Source organism: Nannospalax galili, unplaced genomic scaffold (assembly GCF_000622305.1).
Source record: "Nannospalax galili isolate Female #2095 unplaced genomic scaffold, S.galili_v1.0 scaffold116, whole genome shotgun sequence".
NCBI lineage: Eukaryota > Metazoa > Chordata > Mammalia > Rodentia > Spalacidae > Nannospalax > Nannospalax galili.
This window is the reverse complement of record NW_008340206.1, coordinates 984,876-1,002,099: the sequence shown is the minus strand read 5'-3', so window position 1 is coordinate 1,002,099 and position 17,224 is coordinate 984,876. Positions and strand designations below refer to the sequence as shown.

General features: G+C 40.0%; 1 protein-coding gene across 1 annotated transcript in view; it reads right to left on the bottom strand.

The window, feature by feature from the left end:
• Positions 1-17,224, bottom strand: part of Ctnna3 (catenin alpha 3) — a 1,668,564-nt gene that overhangs the window by 725,470 nt on the left and 925,870 nt on the right. The window lies entirely within an intron of this gene.

The following is a 17,224-nucleotide window of genomic DNA, read 5'->3' as shown; positions in this document are numbered from 1 at the left end:
GTACTCACATAAATGAATGGAAAGAAAAGGAGAGAGTTTGGATTGTAGCATTAGCAAACAGGGAGATCAGGTCATTATCATAGTAACGTGGGATGTGTATCAGCTCTCTGTTTTGTACTGCGCTCAATGTCTTTACACATAAAGAGTTTTGCTGGCTTCCTATTAGAGTAGGGAAGGTAGATTTCCCTCTGTTGCATGGGACATCCAAGTTAAGAGAATGTGGTACTAACTAGACGAATCCAGTCCTATGGCTCTAAAGGCTCTGAGGCCTGCAGGGTGCTCTTGGATTATTTCTCTGGGTATCTCTTCAGCTTTATAATTTGCTAAACTTGAAGGGACTTGAAAGGACTTTGGAACATCAGCAGTGTATTGAAATTCAAATCTGTCCCAATGGGAAAGTGTGACTGGTCAATAGACAAATTTGGCCTGAGTCAAGTTCAGGTTTAAGACCCAGGTAACCTCAGCCAGGTCAATGGCATAAATACATCCCTAGTGTGACTCCTGAAATCCTTTTGTTCTCACATTCTAGACTCATCCTTTGGGTTTTGAGGGATTCCCTATTTGACTCTCTCCTGTCTATCAAGAAAAAGAAAGATGAGGGCAGATGCCACCATGAACCAATAATCAGGACAATCCCCACAGTCATGGCCATAGGCTGATCAAACAGAGTACAACTTTATAACTATTGGGGTAGAAAATTAGCTGCTAGGATTAGCTTAGTTGAAAGAGTTCTTGCCTGGCAGGTAGGACATCCTGAGTTTGACTCCCAACACTGAATACACCATACATTGTGGTGCATGCCTATAATCACAGTGCTTGGGAGATGGAAACAAATGGATCACAAGTTCAAGTCCATTCTCAGTTACATAATGAGTTCAAGGCCAGCCTGAAATAAATGAGATTCTGTCTCATATAACAGTAAGATAAAAGAAAACAAAATAATCTGTTAAATTACTGTTCGTGTAGATTTGTGATATTCAGAGCACTTGTTGTAGATACTGATTTTCTCATTTTCGAATTCTTTTTGGAGTATTCTTGACTTTTATGACTATAAGTAGAAAATATACATGTTACACCTTTAGCTTTTTATTATCGCTTTAAAATGGGAAAACAAGCTGATGCTGACTTCAAACCCTCATCTCCTACTGACTACTGTCCATAGTGCTGGAAGGTGTTATGTGTTCTACTGAAAGGAAAAAATAATCTTCAACCTTACCCAGCTGTGAATTGTGTGAACTACAATAACTGGCCTGGCAAGTTGTGCCCCACGAGTGCAAGAGCAGCATGAACATCATGGGAGTAACCAACCACTCTTTACTTGGCTTTAAGGTCCGGACATTAGGATGGAGCCCATATTTGACACCGATTATCAGGCTTAGGAACCTGAAGCTAAACAGGTCACAGGGCATAGGTGGGAACCTAATACTAGTTTTCTACTAAATAGTTATAGTATTAAACTGGCTCCTAATAACTTCCTTTTATACCTAAACATTAATGCATTCTCAACTCTCAAAAGAGAAATTTCTTTATGTAGAAGATGGTGATTAACACAGATACTCACAACTGGCCAATGTGCAGAGAACAAGAGACTGCAGAGTGCTTATCCCTGAACAGGATATCTATAGCAAACATCTGACTCCAAGGTTCAGGTATCATTGCAGAAGAGGGGGTAGAAAGATTGTAAGAGTCAGCGGTCATGGATGACCACAGGGAAACAGAGTTTTCCAGATAGCCAGGCAAGCTCAAACCAGATAAAATTTCACTATAGACATGGAACGGGTAAGAAATCCCAACCCAATTTAAGGAAATTGTGTCAACAGATGAAGAATCAGAGGGTCAGGCAGAGACAGTCTGTTTCAAGGATGGGACTTCGGTTAACCAGGCTCCAGTGGATGGACCCACACTGAAGGACATTTCGAGATACAAATTAGGCTCTCTCTCTCTCTCTCTCTCTCTCTCTCTCTCTCTCTCTCTCTCTCTGTATATGTGTGTGTGTGTGTATTCTACTGAAATGAAAAAATAATCATCAACCTTTTCATGGGGTCTCCTATGGTTACCTAGGAGGTAACCCCTAGGTGGTTACTCAGTAGTAGAATGCTTGTCTAGTATGTGTGTGGCCCTGAGTCCAATTTCTAGTACCACAAAAGAAAAAAAGAATGGGAGGAAGGAAGGGAGGAAGGAAGGGAGGAAGGAAGGAAGGAGGGGAGGGAGGGAAGGAAGGAAGGAAGGAAGGAAGGAAGGAAGGAAGGAAGGAATGAAGGAAGGGAAGGAAGGAAATATACCACGCAGCCCAAAGATACTGAGATTTTATCTCTTGGACTCACAAAAGTGACCGTTCAAGAAAGAGACCCAAAGTCCTCAAAAGAAGTCTCCTGTGTGAGGATTCACCAGCTTGAGAGTTTTCAGCTTAGCTCTTCAGCTCAAATCTGCAGGGAAAAATCTTAGGGCTCTTTCTACACTCAAATGAAATATTTGTGTGTGTGTCTCGTCAGAGCCACAAATCTCTGAGCCCCATGCGAACACTTCAATTTATCTTTGCAATATCAGTCTTCCCATGACACAAAAAGGAATTAGATGAGAAACAGACTTCATGTGGACAAGCTGGTTTGTCAAGTTAACATTATAGTGAGCATCTGATATTTTTCCCCCTCAGAGCTGAAAAAAAACAAAAAAGAAAAAGAGCTTTGTGAGCAGATTTAAACCAACAAAAAATGTTGCCTGGGCTTATCAAATCATGCTCCATATTTCTGCCACTTTCCCCATTTCGCTATCTGGCACTTCAGCTCCCGTATATGCCATTGCAACTCTTCCCCTGGGTCAGTCTCTTCCCTCCATCTACCTTAAGTGCCCTGACTGCTGTGCTCTATGTGCACCCCACATGCCCTGCAGGCTCCTAGCCAATCCTCATTGATTCAGCAAGCATCTTGGAAGGTGCTAAAGTCTCAAGAAGAACTTGGAATTAAATTGTGTTTCAGTTAAGTGTAGGATGTGCAGTGTCAGGAAGAGCCCTGAGTTTTATTTTTATTGAGTTTTTATGCGTTTCCTATAATAGATCATCATCAAATTGAGACCCCCTCCCACACCTGCACCCCATCAGAGTTCATATATTCTGTCATATATGTTAAGTCCTTTCTGATCAAGCATTTGCACCCAGATGTCCTTCAGTGTAAGTCTATCCACTGTAGTCCAGTCAGCCTATCTAAAGATCTTCTTTAAGGGAGCCCTGAATTTCTTAGAGCCTATGAGGGCTAGTCTTGTTTGTCAGCATGACTGAATCAGAAATCATGTAAGAGACAGGTCTGTGGCTAGATCTGTAAGGATATCTCCAGGATGTTTTAACTGAGGGAAGGAGACCCTTCCCAGAAGGGACAGTGCCTTCTAGTAACCACCTAGATATAAAACAGCAATAAAAATTAGTGCTGCTTGGATTGTGTTTACTTTATTTGTGCATTTATTTACCTATTGTTTATTATGTGTGTGAGTATATGTGTTGCACATGTGTCAGAGTATGCATGTAGAAGCCAAAGGGCAAGTTTGGGGAGATGATCCTCTTCTTCTACTTTATAGGTACTAGTGGATCAAACTCAGGGTATTGGACTTTGCAGTAGGTGTCTTTACCCGCTGAGCCATACCACCAGTCCCAGCTTTTGCTTCTTGCTGGTGAGTGCATCTACCGCATTGCTACTGCTGCTGTTACTGTTGCCATCCTTTGCTGACATCAGAACCTAGTTTCTTCCACCTTCCAACAGGGACTGAAGGTGAATGGCTCTCCAGGAACTCTTCAGGCCCTCAGCACCTGATTGAAACAACTGAGACATCTGGGTTTGTGGGCTGAGAAGCATCTAGATTCTAAGCCTCTCTAGCCAGACAGACATTGTTGGATATCCAGCCTCATTGTATAAGCCAATGTAATAAACCTTTCTTCATAATAAATGTATCCATTACTTCTACTGGTTTTGTCTCTCCAGAAAACCCAGACTAACTTAGTGCTGCTTCCTTTTATCAGGCCAGATCTCTGTATCTGTTGTTCATTTTAGGCTGGCTGTCTAGTAAGTTTCCTCAGACCAGTTTCTCTCTAGAATATAGCTGCTCTCTCTTGGCTTTTATGTGTTATCTCATCCTTGATCCCCCCCTCAGGACCCTGAGCATAGCTGAGCCTGCTTCCATTCTGTACATCCTGGCACCACCAGGGAAGTCTCGTTAAAATACTTTGCCTATTTTTCTAGTTACTGTCTAAGTGTGTTGCCCTATAGGCTAGTCTGCAATATGTAGGACAGACACTCATTTCTGTATTTAAGCATAGTGTCCCAATTTCTTGTGACAGCCAGACTCTACAGCTATGTAAGCTTTCCTCATCTTTGGACAACAACTTTTTTCCCATATATAGACTGAGCCCACCTTCTTTCAGGAGAAATCTTTATGCTATTCTTTCTGTTAAACAGAATGCCATGTGTTGATCTGAATCAGTGACAAATTCTTGTCCAAGAGTCTCATATAACTTTTATATCAAAGCTAATAATACCTAAGTATATTAATATTGGTCTAGGGATGATACCTTGACCTTGTCTGTCAAAATATTTCTTTATTGATTGAATTTGTATTGCATATATGCAAATTATATTACCCATTAATCAGATAAATTGTAAAGATCCCCAGGCTTACCTTACCATTCTCTAACACCTTGTATCTTGCATTTTCATGGAGAGATATTGTTAGCAGTTTGTCCACTAAAAGCATTTAAACTTGGGACCCTTTCTGCAGGCCCTCTAAAAGCTTCTTGCATACATCATAATTCCATTTTTATCTTGACTCTATCTTTAAATCATAGCAGAGCTTAAAACATTTTTATTTCCCTGTAGTCTATGCCATTCTTAGTGAAGGGTAATCAGAGCAGTGAGCACATCAAAAAATTGACTGTGTGTACCACTAGAACCTCACCTGAACAGGATCTTCTGAGCTCTACCTGCTCACACTTAGCATCCTGGAGCACTCATTAGGCAGCACTGGCTGAGCACTCAGTCCCAGGAGACTGTCCCATGTTCCTGCCACCAACCATAAATCTAAGGCTATAAGACCTTCTGACTGACCAGCTACAAATTTGGGTTTCCATTGCCTCTTATTTAGGCTCAATTAATTCACTAGCACTGCTCACAAAACCCAGAGAAATAATATGTGCAATCATAGTTTATGAAAAGAATATTTTAAAGGGTACAAATTTATAATCAGATGAATAGATAATTAGGGTAAAGTCTAGAAGTGTGTCAAGTGCAGTAATTTCTGTCCCAGTGGAGTCAGGGTGCCCAGTAATAAATGGACGAGTTCTTGTTTGTCCTTCTATAAGCACATAGATATTGTCAGGTGCCCGGAAGACTCCCCAGGCACTCCCCTGTCATTTCGGTTGCTATAGAGACCGCTACACTGGCATGACTGAAGCGTGGACAAACACAGAGAAACATGATTGGAGAGGCTAGAGAGATGGTTCAGTGGTTAAAGCACTTGCTGCACAAGCATAAGAATCAGAGTGTGGGTCCCCAAAACCCACATAAAATGCTGGATGGGCATGACAGTCCACCTTAGCTCCAGCCTTGGAAGACAGAGAATGGATTCCCCAGAGCAAGCTGGTTAGCAAGACCAGGCATATCAGCGAATTCTTGGTTCCACTGAGACCGTACCTCATGAGCAAGGTAAACGAGGCATGGAGGATATTCCTAAAAGCAACCTTTGCCCCCACATGCATACATACACATCCACCCACACACATGTATACCCATACATGCAAACATTCTCCTCCTCAAGGCAGCTGCTGAAGTGGCCAGCTCCCCTGCCCTGAGGATTTCCTTAAAATTGTGATAAAAATGTCCTAAAACTTCGATTTTGGGTTTATTCTTAAATTTTTTTTATGAATAAGACTAACAACCCTCCAGGGGAAGCTCTTTCTCCCCATTTCACCTGAAGGGGCCTGTGGTGGTTTGAATGAAAATGTCCCCTGCAGGTTCCAACTATTTGAACATTTTGTCCCCAGTTGGTGGAGCTGTTTTTGGAGGTCTTAGAATGTGTGGCCTTGCTAGAGGAAACACGTCACTGGGGGTGGGCTTAAAAAGTTCTTAAGCCTTGCCAGATCTCCAGTTGCTCTCTGCTTCCTGTGCCTGCTTGGAGATGTGATTCTGCTCCTCCTCCAGTCACCTCTGCTCCATGCCTCCCCACCATGATGGACTCTTGCCCCTTTGGAACCATATGCTAACAAACTCTTTCTTTGATAAGTTCCCTTGGTCATGATGTTTTATTCCAGCAATAGAAAAGTAACTAACACAGGGCCCCTAAGATTTAGTGACAATGTGCTATCTTAGAATTTTCTCATTTAAGTTTTTATACTTACTTTAGTCTACACTTAAAGCAAACATTCTATAGTTCCCCATTTGGACTCTATTTTCTTTCCCACCATTCTTCTTAAAATTGTCCTTCTTTTTCTCCCCTTTTCACAGCTGGCATGCATGCCTGCCCACCTCCCCTTCTCAGGGGCCCATCTTCTGAAATACTACAGCGCTCTACAAATGGAAGCAAAGCCACTATAACTAACATCCTGATATGCCCCTGTGTATAAGCACAGGCCTCAAGTACTTTGCCTCATAGCTACACAGCTTGATTAGGAAGGAGTAAGGTCATCCAAATCATCTTAAACAACAGTTCACTGCACAGGACAGTCTTCAGTTTGCTTGCTCATTTGTTCCTGATAAAAATGACTCCCAGTAGGGCCTGCATTGGTAACCCAGATCATGAGTAATGACATGTGTAGTACCCTCAGATGGCTACCAGAAAACAACAGCTTAAGCCTGTGCTGTCTATTAAGTGCCCGTCTCCAACAATGGGTTTTGCTCTATATAGCCTAGATTCCCAGTTTCAAGGGTCTTCATTCTTAGGAGGCCCAAGAGCTGTAAAGACACCAAGCCAAGATGGGAATGGAGCAGACCCCAAGCCAGAGTCCAGCTTGTGTTATCAAAACAGTCAGAGGTGCAGAAGAACAAATAACTGAAATTAGTAAAAAAAAAAAAAAAAAAAAAAAAAAAAAAAAAAAAAAAAAAAACACTAGATCTTCAGATAGAGCAACCTCATAAATCAAGTTTGAAAATTTAATTTGAGCTCTTTTCTCTTCTTTGCATGATATATTTTCCCCTCCTAGACTTGTGTTAGAAGCCTGGGCTGAAACAACAGAACGCAATTAATCGATGTGAATCTGCTTCATTAATGGACTGCTACTCCCTGTGTTTCCTCCAGTCAAGAACATTTCTGAAAGTGCTTTTTGGCAACCACGCTGCACACTATCTGGATAATGGTGTAGAGAAAGAGAACAAATGCAGAATTGCTTGCAAGAGTATTGCATGTGTTTGCTATACACTGAGAGAGAAATCTACTTAGCTCATTAGGTGCTCTCCTTACAAACCCACATCACGGTTTTTAACCCATTGACACTGGACCAGCCGAACCTGATGTTTCACACTGGTGAAATACGTGAATATGGTCACAAGAGAGTGAGAAAAGATGTTTCTTTTGTAGCAGTCGCACATGCTTCTAGGACTCCTAGAAAAAAACTCATGGCTCTGCATCTTACACCCACAGGGAACACACCATTCATCTGCACTGATAATGGGGAACAGCAGGCTAATCATAGCTCATTTATATTTGGCTTTGGAATGTGCTATGTGGTTTTTGGCAGAAGATTTACCTTACTAATTATGTCTTTCTTAAATTAATAATACAGTTAATTTGTAGTCCCTTAGCTCATACCCACTGACAGTAAAAGGAAATGTGCTAGGCAACACTGTTGTTGGGATCTCCCTGTGGTTTCCTCTGGGATACATGGCTTTGTGATCTCCATGGAAAGAATTCAAGTGAGACACACAGCATGGTTCAGAAGGTAAGTAGAGTTTATTAAAAGGTAAAGTACAGCACTGCCAAGGTATGAGTGCAAAGTGGCTAAAGGAACCATTGTGGAGCAAAATATTCTCACGGGGTGAGAGAGGACAGCAGACAGAAAGAACACTGTGGCAACCAGCATGTTTAGGCAGGCTTACACTATTTCTCAAAGTCCCCAGAAAAGACTCCTGAGGGCCATTTTACAGTCCAAGGGGTCGACAGACATATCCTATTTTTCTAAATTATTTTATTTTTAATTATGTCTATCTGGGTGGGGGTAAACACATGTGAGTGCAGGCGCCTGTGGAAGCCAGAGGAGGGTGTCTGATCCCCTGGAGCTGGAGTTGCAGGTGGTTGTAAACCACCCAATGTTGGTGCTAGGAACCAAATTCAGGTCTTCTGCAAAAGCAGTATATGCTCTTAATTGATAAGTAATCTCTCCAGCCCCCAGACCCATTCCTTTCACTAGTAAACATGTAACAGAGTAGATTTAAAATAAGAGAGAATAAAATTGAACTTGTAAAAGTTGCCATGCTTGACAAGGGAGTGAAGCCTTCCGCTGATGGGCTTCAGCAAAGCCTTCTGCCTGCCTCTGCCTTCCCGCCCCCCATGTCTGTTGCTACCTTTCTATTTGGTTCTTAACATTTTAAGGAAGGACAATTGTGATGTTCTCATATTGTAATGAGAGGTACCTAACCTTCTTCCTGCCTTCCTCCCCCTCTGTTGTTTTTTTTAGAAAGTGCTGGTTTTTACTTGTAGAAGTAGTGTGTTAACAAGGACACAAGAGACAGCATCAGAAAAAGAAACTGATCTCCACCCTCTACATATCAGCATGTCCAAGAGGTCAAAGAATATGTTAAGGGACACAGTCTACCAAGTCTGAAAATCTTCCATCCATCACCTTCATAAAACCTAAGACATTTTCCTTTTAAAAAATGCAGAATAATTTTCTAGGACATGGACAGTCTTTATTCCAATTTCCCAAGTCTGGATTGAATAAAATGATCGCCTCTAAATTCTGTTTCCTACTTTGTTTCATTAGAAGCTATGTCAGTGGGACCTGGTAGCAAATAGAGTCCTACAGCTTCCCTTCTTGGTTTTACAGGACAGTGAGTGTGGGGGAGGGGTCCATCCATCCTCAATGGACTTCAAGCTTGCTAATATCTGGCTAGTCATCTAGCAGTAAGGGAAAATCAGCTTGAAATTTTAAAGTGCCTTTGATTATATATACATGGACCCATGTAGTGCCAGCATCTATGATCTTAGCACTGCTGCAGAAAGGGGGAGGTAGAGACTGGAGAGTCCCTGGAAGCTCATGGGCCAGCTAGCTGCTGGTGTATGCAGTGGAAGAGTAAAAACAATACTCTTTCTCAAACAAGGTAAAAGTGAGAACCAGCACTAAGGTTGTCTTCTGACTTCCATCCACACACTGTGCCATGTGCTCTGCATTATAGACATGAGTAAGACACACATGTGCACAGACACACACACACGCACACGCACAAAGATCTCAAAATACAAAGGGAAAGGGAGGAAGAGACTTGGTCCTCATAAGCTCTCGTTCATAGTATTTGTCTTGTGTCTTTCCAACATTACAACTGGGGATCGTCAACTGGGGTTGCTGATGTGGGGAGACAAAAGTAATGGGTTTACCTCTGAATACAGTCAAGGAAGTTGATACCAGGTGTCAGATTTTCTGGGAAATGAAGTCTATGCGCACAAAAGAGCCATGCATCTTTGCTTAAATAAAGCAAGAGTAATACCCACTAGTAAGTCCACACTGGTATTATCGCATTGCACAGTTATCAACTTCGACACCTTTACAGAGAAATCCAGAAGGTAGTCACTTTGGCAGGTAAGAAATCTCTAATATCATTGAGCTGAATCAAGTTCTTGATAATGCAATATTAATTTATCTGCTTTTAGATGCATGGAAACACTCATTTGAAATTGGACAAGGATGGAGAAGCTCATTTGTTTTAACATTGCCAGGTATACTTACTGAGAATTTGTAATATAATGGTTTTTAACCTCTCTCATTTCAATCATAGTCTTGCATAAGACCCTTCCTTGCAAGTTCAGCTAATACTAGAAATACCACCAAATTCTTTCTCTAACTCCTTTTTATTAATATATTGATTCACCATCTAATTATTGATATTATTATAATGGTGTGAGAATAAGTAAAAATGGACACAGGTGGATTTATCTCCTCTAAGTTTTCTTTATGGACTTGTACATATTACTCAATTTCAATATTGAAACATGTGCACTAATACATACATTGTACCAACTAGCAATAAAGAGGAAAGACATGCCCATGCATTTAATGTTGTGGGAATGACTTTTATAAATGAACATAAGCTGGACTAATAACTTTTAATTAACCCCAACAAAACCATGTGCTCTTGAGCCTTGTGACCCAAGTACCAGATTTTGTTTCCTAGGAACCTTAATTTCATACTCTACTCACCCCCTCCAAAAAGAGTTAACATATTAAAGCACCTAAAGCAAGCTCACCCATAACTGTTGTACACAGTAAAGATTGGGAAGGATCTCAGGTGAATGAATTATTCTAGAACTAGGGATGAAAGGCCAGAAAGATTGTTAAGAATAGGGTGGAGTCAAGCCTGTACTTCCTGAATTTTGAATAAAATCATGGATGGGGCTGGGATCCAGGACACAATTCCAGGAAAGAAGCTCCAGCAAGACAGTTCCAAGAGAAGTTTCTGGAGACAGAGGGTTCTAAGACATGACTAGTGGAACAGGTGTCCTACCAGTTTGCGCCCATTCTTGCAAACTAAATTGAAGAGTTAAACTATCCATTCAGGTAATCATAACGTCAGCATAGTAATGCCGCAAACGCTACTTAGTGTGAATTTACTATTGTCTTATAGACATACACTTTAGGACACATTAGTTATCTTGTAACGACTTTTATAATAGATGTTTGCTAGGAGATGTAAAAGAGAAAAGAAGACCACAAGGCCATCTTCAGAAACAAATACTAGTTATCAGGTAGAAAACCTGTTTGTAATTGCCTTGGATGTGAGGGTGCCTGCAATTAATTCCATTGTCAAGAATGTCTCAACCCTGTCTGCAGTATCTCCTTCTGTAAACAATTTGATTGCAGAAGGAATTTCCCCTCCGTGGTCTCAGTGTACTTCAACATCTATGTTAGAAGTTATGTAGTCACATTTTAAACCTGTAACTGTTAGGATATGACATGGGAAATACTTATAATAGTTATGAATTTCTTTAACTCTGGGTCAAGAACTTCAGAGTGCAAGTTCCTCTGGGATCACTGGACTAAATAAAATTTGAGTTCTCTAGTCCTCCCAGTAAATGCTCCACATCTTGACTGCCTGATTCTATAACAGAAAGAGCACTTGTAAATACTTTAGTGCTTTGTGATTTTAAGAACACTGTGCTTCTTTAGCTGTAGTCAAACTTAGATACTTTTTTACTACAATGACATGGAAATTTCAGTACACAAAAATCAGAATGGTCAAAGGATTTCACAGCACAAAATAGGAAATTAGAAATAAATATAATTAAATATCAAAAACCTGTATCTGAACAAAGTATGAATACATAAAAATTTTATGCCAATAGTAAACTGGATATAAATTGATACTGAAATATGGCTTTGAAAAGCTAATTCAATTGAGTAAAATTGACAAAGTATCTCTGCCCTTGAGGTGAGAGCCTCATGCTATATTCTGTTATCAAACTATACATTCCAGTTCAAGTATCATTGGAGGAATTTTATCAAAAGAGAAGCTAGAAAACAGTTAGATATAAGATCTGACACTAACAGAGCTAAAAGTGCTCATTGAGGGAGGTATAAAGCTTACACCTGGAGTTCATGAGTACCAACCTCAAGTATCTCAAAAAAATGTCCAGCGAAAGACTAGACAAATTTTCTAAACTGCATTTATTTATTTACTTATTTATTTATTGTGTGTATGCAGGCACATGTAAGTAGCAGTTAGAGGATAACCAAATCAGCTCTCTCCTTCTACCATGTGAATCTCGGGGATTGAACTCTGGTCTTCAGGTTTCCTGGCAAGTACCTTTAGCCACTGAGTCATCTCACTGGCCCCAGATTTTTTTCAATTGCATATAAGCAGGAAAGATTCATCTTATTGGAAAAAGTATTGATATGGGATGCAATAAGTCTCAGAGGATAATTCACATCCTGTGACATAGCACTGTGACACTAGATACGAAATTTCTTTGACCTTATTTTTCTAAACTGTAAATCATCTTAGCAAGTAGGTTGTTATGAGAATTAAATGAGAGGGGTTGTATGAAAGCACAAGGATGAGGCTCTGCATGCCGTAAGAGTCTCTATTTGGGAGCTAGAGACATGACTTGGCAGTTAAAGAACACTGGCTGCACTTGCAGAGGACCAGGGTTCAATTCCCAGCACCCACAAGACAGCTAACTACCATCTGTAACTCTAGTTCCAGGGGATCAGACTTCTTCTTCTGACCTCTGTGGGCACTGCACAACACAGATACACTTACATACATGAAGGCAATATATTCATATATATATATATATATAATAAAAATAATAAATAAAATATATTTCCAAAAAATGTATGTCAAATATATTCAAATACAGAATGAAGTGTTAAGGGGACAACTATTTTCCTGTCAGGATTTTGAGGCAATTCTAAATAACATGCTTGAAGAATATAAAAGAAGAAAACTTATAAATAGGAATGAGATTATTATTTATTCTACCTCAAAATCTTAAGATATTGTGCTTTTAAATATTAAAAATCAAATTTTTCTTGGAGGTACAATCAGGATGAAAATAGATACATTCACAAAAGAAAGCACATATTAACCAATATTTTTAAAATTATTCTGTCTCCATGTTAACTGAATGTTCATAGGAGCACATTTTACATACTGGGAAAGGGGAAAAAGTAAATAATATTGCAAAATGCTTCATTAGAAAAGCCCCTTTATTGTTGGATATCAATCAGTACTATTTACATTTTCACAATAAAATAGAAATAAAAGATACAATAACACAATTGCCTCATGCCTTGATATTTCTAACAAATTCTTTTTTTGAGAAATGATTCTGTCTTAAAATGGCAGTTGCTCAGTTAAGCCTAATACATAGTTAAAAAATAGGAGGAAATTTACTACATTAATGAGTGTAATTAATATTGAGTTTACCAATAGCTTTAATTAATACCACAAACTCACTTATTATATGTATTACATGCTTTATGGAAAAATAAGAGGAAGATTTGTCCAACCAGTAGTCCAGGATTCTAGGAGCAAATATACCCCAAGAGATAAAGAGGTAATGTTGTATAAAACATAAAAGGTAAGTTATGATTTAGAGATTTGCTTATAAATGTAAATTTCTTATTTTAGACAAGATATAAGAATTGTTTACACATTTCTTTTGAGTATGAAGTGGGTTTTGTTTGTTTAGTTTAACTGTCATTGTGTTTATGTGACATTTAAAAATTATAGGGAACTAGTACCTTAGACCACACCCCTCACTAAAAGAAGAGAGGTTGCTGGTGGCCAGAGGCTGGAGAGAAGGGGAAGGTGGGCTTTCACACGTATAGTAACAAAGTCAGTAGCTATCCGTAAATCTCAGTCTGTGTAGCTTCGCAGCGTTTCCAGGACATCAGGTTGCCTTGCCGGAAGAAATCTGGGGACAACTATTTGCAATAGAAGGTAAGTAGAAGTTCCACCCGACGTCTGCAACCATAAAACCAACCTGATCTTTTCACATTCTCAACTCCATCTCAAGAGTTACAAAACCAAAGTTATCTTCTACAGCCCACGGCGAAAAAGGCAGAGGCACCATCAGACTGAGACACTGAATGACTGTGTGAAACAGAGACACCACACGCCTGCGTTACATCACCTTCTACCTATCTATGCTGAGCCAGAGAATCCTAGGATTTTTGTCTGCTTCAACAGCTCAGCATTTGATTTGACCGTAATACCTGAACCCACCAAGCTCAAAGTCCAGAAGACCCTGGTTCATCTCACTGGGTCACAAAAAAAAAAAAAAAAGACTAGATAGGAAAGAGAGAGAAAGAGGGAGAGGGAGAGAGAGAGAGAGAGAGAGAGGAGAGAGAGAGAGAGAGAGAAATTTCTAAGGAGTCAGGGTCAGGCAGTGGACAGGAGTGGTAGGGAGGTGAGGGGTAAGAGTACTTCCAAAATTATCTAAGAACATTTAATTAATGAAAAAAATCTTTATAAAGAATATGCAGAATTGCTTATTTATATTTTGACATGTAAGACAAGACCTCTTGGGAAATATGAAAGGCAATTTATATTTATTTTTGAATTCTAATATGTATGAGTGTTCTGCCTGCATTTATGTTAGTGTACCCATGCATGCAATGCCCATGAAGGCTAGAAGAGAGTGTTAGATCCCTAGAACTAGAGTTAAAGAACAGTTGTTAGCCACCATGTGGATACTGGGAACTGAGCCTGGGTCCTGTGGAAGAGCAGCCAGTGCTCTTAACTGCTGAACCATCTCTCCAGCCCTAAAAGTGATTGTTTTGAAATTTTTTGTGAAGTTTCTGTATTTTCAAAGATATAACAAAATGTAAGTGCCAAACAGTCATTTTTAACAGATACATTTTCTTCTGAAATCCAAAGAAGGTGATATATAAAAATGGGAGCAAATTGCTAGGGCAATTCACATTTGATTCCTAATTGCACATTTACCAGAAGAAAATTTGGTGTTTGAATTCAGCATTTAAATTCACTATTATTCAGCAGCAATCTGAATTCCCAAGTTCAATTAAAAAGGTCATTACCCTCTGGAACTGAAGTGCTCTTTTAATTACAATATTGCTAATGAATTGGGAGAAAAGACAGTTTGGCTTAGTTCAGATAGAACATTTAAGTCAAAGCCCCAGTAAATGTGGGTGAGCTTCCCAGTGACTTACTTTCCTCTCCTTCCTTGATTCCTTCTCTGGTCTCACATCTCTCCTTACCCATTGTCTTCCTTCCTTCTGATCATTTTCCCAAGTTTGTTTCTTTTCTTTTCTGTCTGTCATCCTTTCTCAATTTCTCTCTCTCTCTCTCTCTCTCTCTCTCTCTCTCTCTCTCTCTCTCTCATACACATACAAATAAACACATACACAAACACACACAAACATACTTACATACACCAATATGCAGAGACAGAAGTGGAGGGAGGGAAGGAGGGAAGGAGAGGGAGACAGAGAGGAGGGTATATGCATGTATGTACATGTGCTTGCCTGTGCAGAGCCATGTGGGGACCAGACATCCGTGTTTCCTGTCTTGCTCCCTGCTACTCCAATTACTTGTTTAGACAAGGCATCTCACTGAACCTGGAGCACACCATTTAGCCTGGACCAGTCTCCAGTGAGCTCTGGAATTCTCTTGTCTTTACTTCCCAGTGTACAAGTAGTAGACTCACCATGATACTGGGATTTTTTTTGGGGGGGGGTCTTTTTGAAGCAGGGTCTCTCTGTAAGCCCCAGCTGTCCTGGAACTCACTACATAGACCAGACTGGCCTTGAACTCACAGAGATCCACCTGCTTCTGCCTCCCAAGTGCTGGGACTACAGGCGTGCGCCCCCACGCCAGGCTGATACATGGCTTTTTATCTGGGTGCTGGGGATCTTATGTTTGTGCAGCAAGCACTTAACTCACTAAGCTGTCTTCTCAGACCCCTTTTTCCCAAATTTAAATAAACCTTAGCTGGGGCTGGAGAAATGGCTTAGCAGTTAAGAGCACTGGCTGCTCTTACAGAGGACCTGGGTTCAAATCCCAGCACCTACATGGTGGCTAACAACCATCCATAACTCCAGTTTCAGGTGATCTGACCCCCTCTCTGACCTCCATGGGCATTGCAAGACACAGGTGCACCTACCTACATGCAGGCAATACACATAAAATTAAAATAATAAATAAAAATATAATAAAAACAAAACCATAACCGCATTTAGTTCTCCACGTCCATTCTGTGTAAACTGCTGCTAAGGTTATTAGCTGAGGCTAGCATTTTGTCTTGCAAAACTTCAAATACAAGTGACTAATGAATGACAAGTTTGATGGGAATTTTTTACTTAGATTTCTGAAGCAGACTAGAAAGTAAACCACATTTCCATTCACTAAAATAGTAATTATCCAACAGTTCGATCTTGGAGTATTGCACATACATTCTGTGGAAAAATGAACACTTTCACCATCTCCTCACCCACAATGCTTTGAAGCATTTAGTGAGGACATTTCACTAAATTTTGGCTAGGCTACGGCTAGGATTCACAGGCCCCTAAATAGTAACAGTTTTCAGGTAAATTATAATCTTGTCAAAGTAATTTGTAAAGCTCAGAAAAATTAGCTTTTATGCTCAAATTAATAACAACAGAAATTCGGCTACAAAACTAAATTTAAATGACGTTCCTAACAACTGTTTCTCACATGCAGAATGTAACTTCAGGGAAAACAGTTGACTGTAATTATCCAACCTTCTTCCCTTTCTTTTTTTTTTTGCCAACAGTGGGTCTAAAGAAAATGTGCAAATTGCCCCACAGATTTGAGTCAGATAGAAACAGCATTTGTTTATTGACTCAACAAAAGACTCCAGAAGGCTGCAGAGGTGGAAAGCTCAGTGGGTAAGAGTGCTTGGTGCACAAGCAGGAGTTCCTGAGTTCAGATCCCAACCCGACAAGAATGTGTGGGTAAACCCAAATGTGGGAGGCAGAGATGGAGACCAGAGAACAGCTGGGGATTGTTGGTTGCCAGCCGACCTCCAGGGTAGTAAGACACTGTCTGAAGGGAGTAAGGAAAGAGATAGAATAGGACACCCAAGTCCTCTTCAGGCCTCCTAATGGGCACATGGGTACATGCACCACACACACACATGTGTACACACACACACACACACACACACACATACACACACATACACACAAGCATATACCACGCATATATAGCACACTCACACACAAATAAGTAAATAACTGCCAAGCATCCTACTGTGAGCTTAGGCAGCAGCCAGGAATAAAGCTAGACTTTGCTCTTTTGAGCCTGTTGGTTTTTTTGACACTAAGAAAGATAGAAACAGGAAAAACAATTTCCTTCTAATTTATCATTGTAGAGAATACTCCAGGGCCAATTCATCCATTTCTACCCTGAACAAAATTATTTTAAAAGATTATTTTTTATTAAAGTAAGATAAGTCCTGTAAAGCAAATTTGAAAATAAAATAAGAAGAGAAAATATTCTCCCTCTTTCCCAAAAAATAATTTTGAGATATATTTTTTTATTTCCTTTCAGAA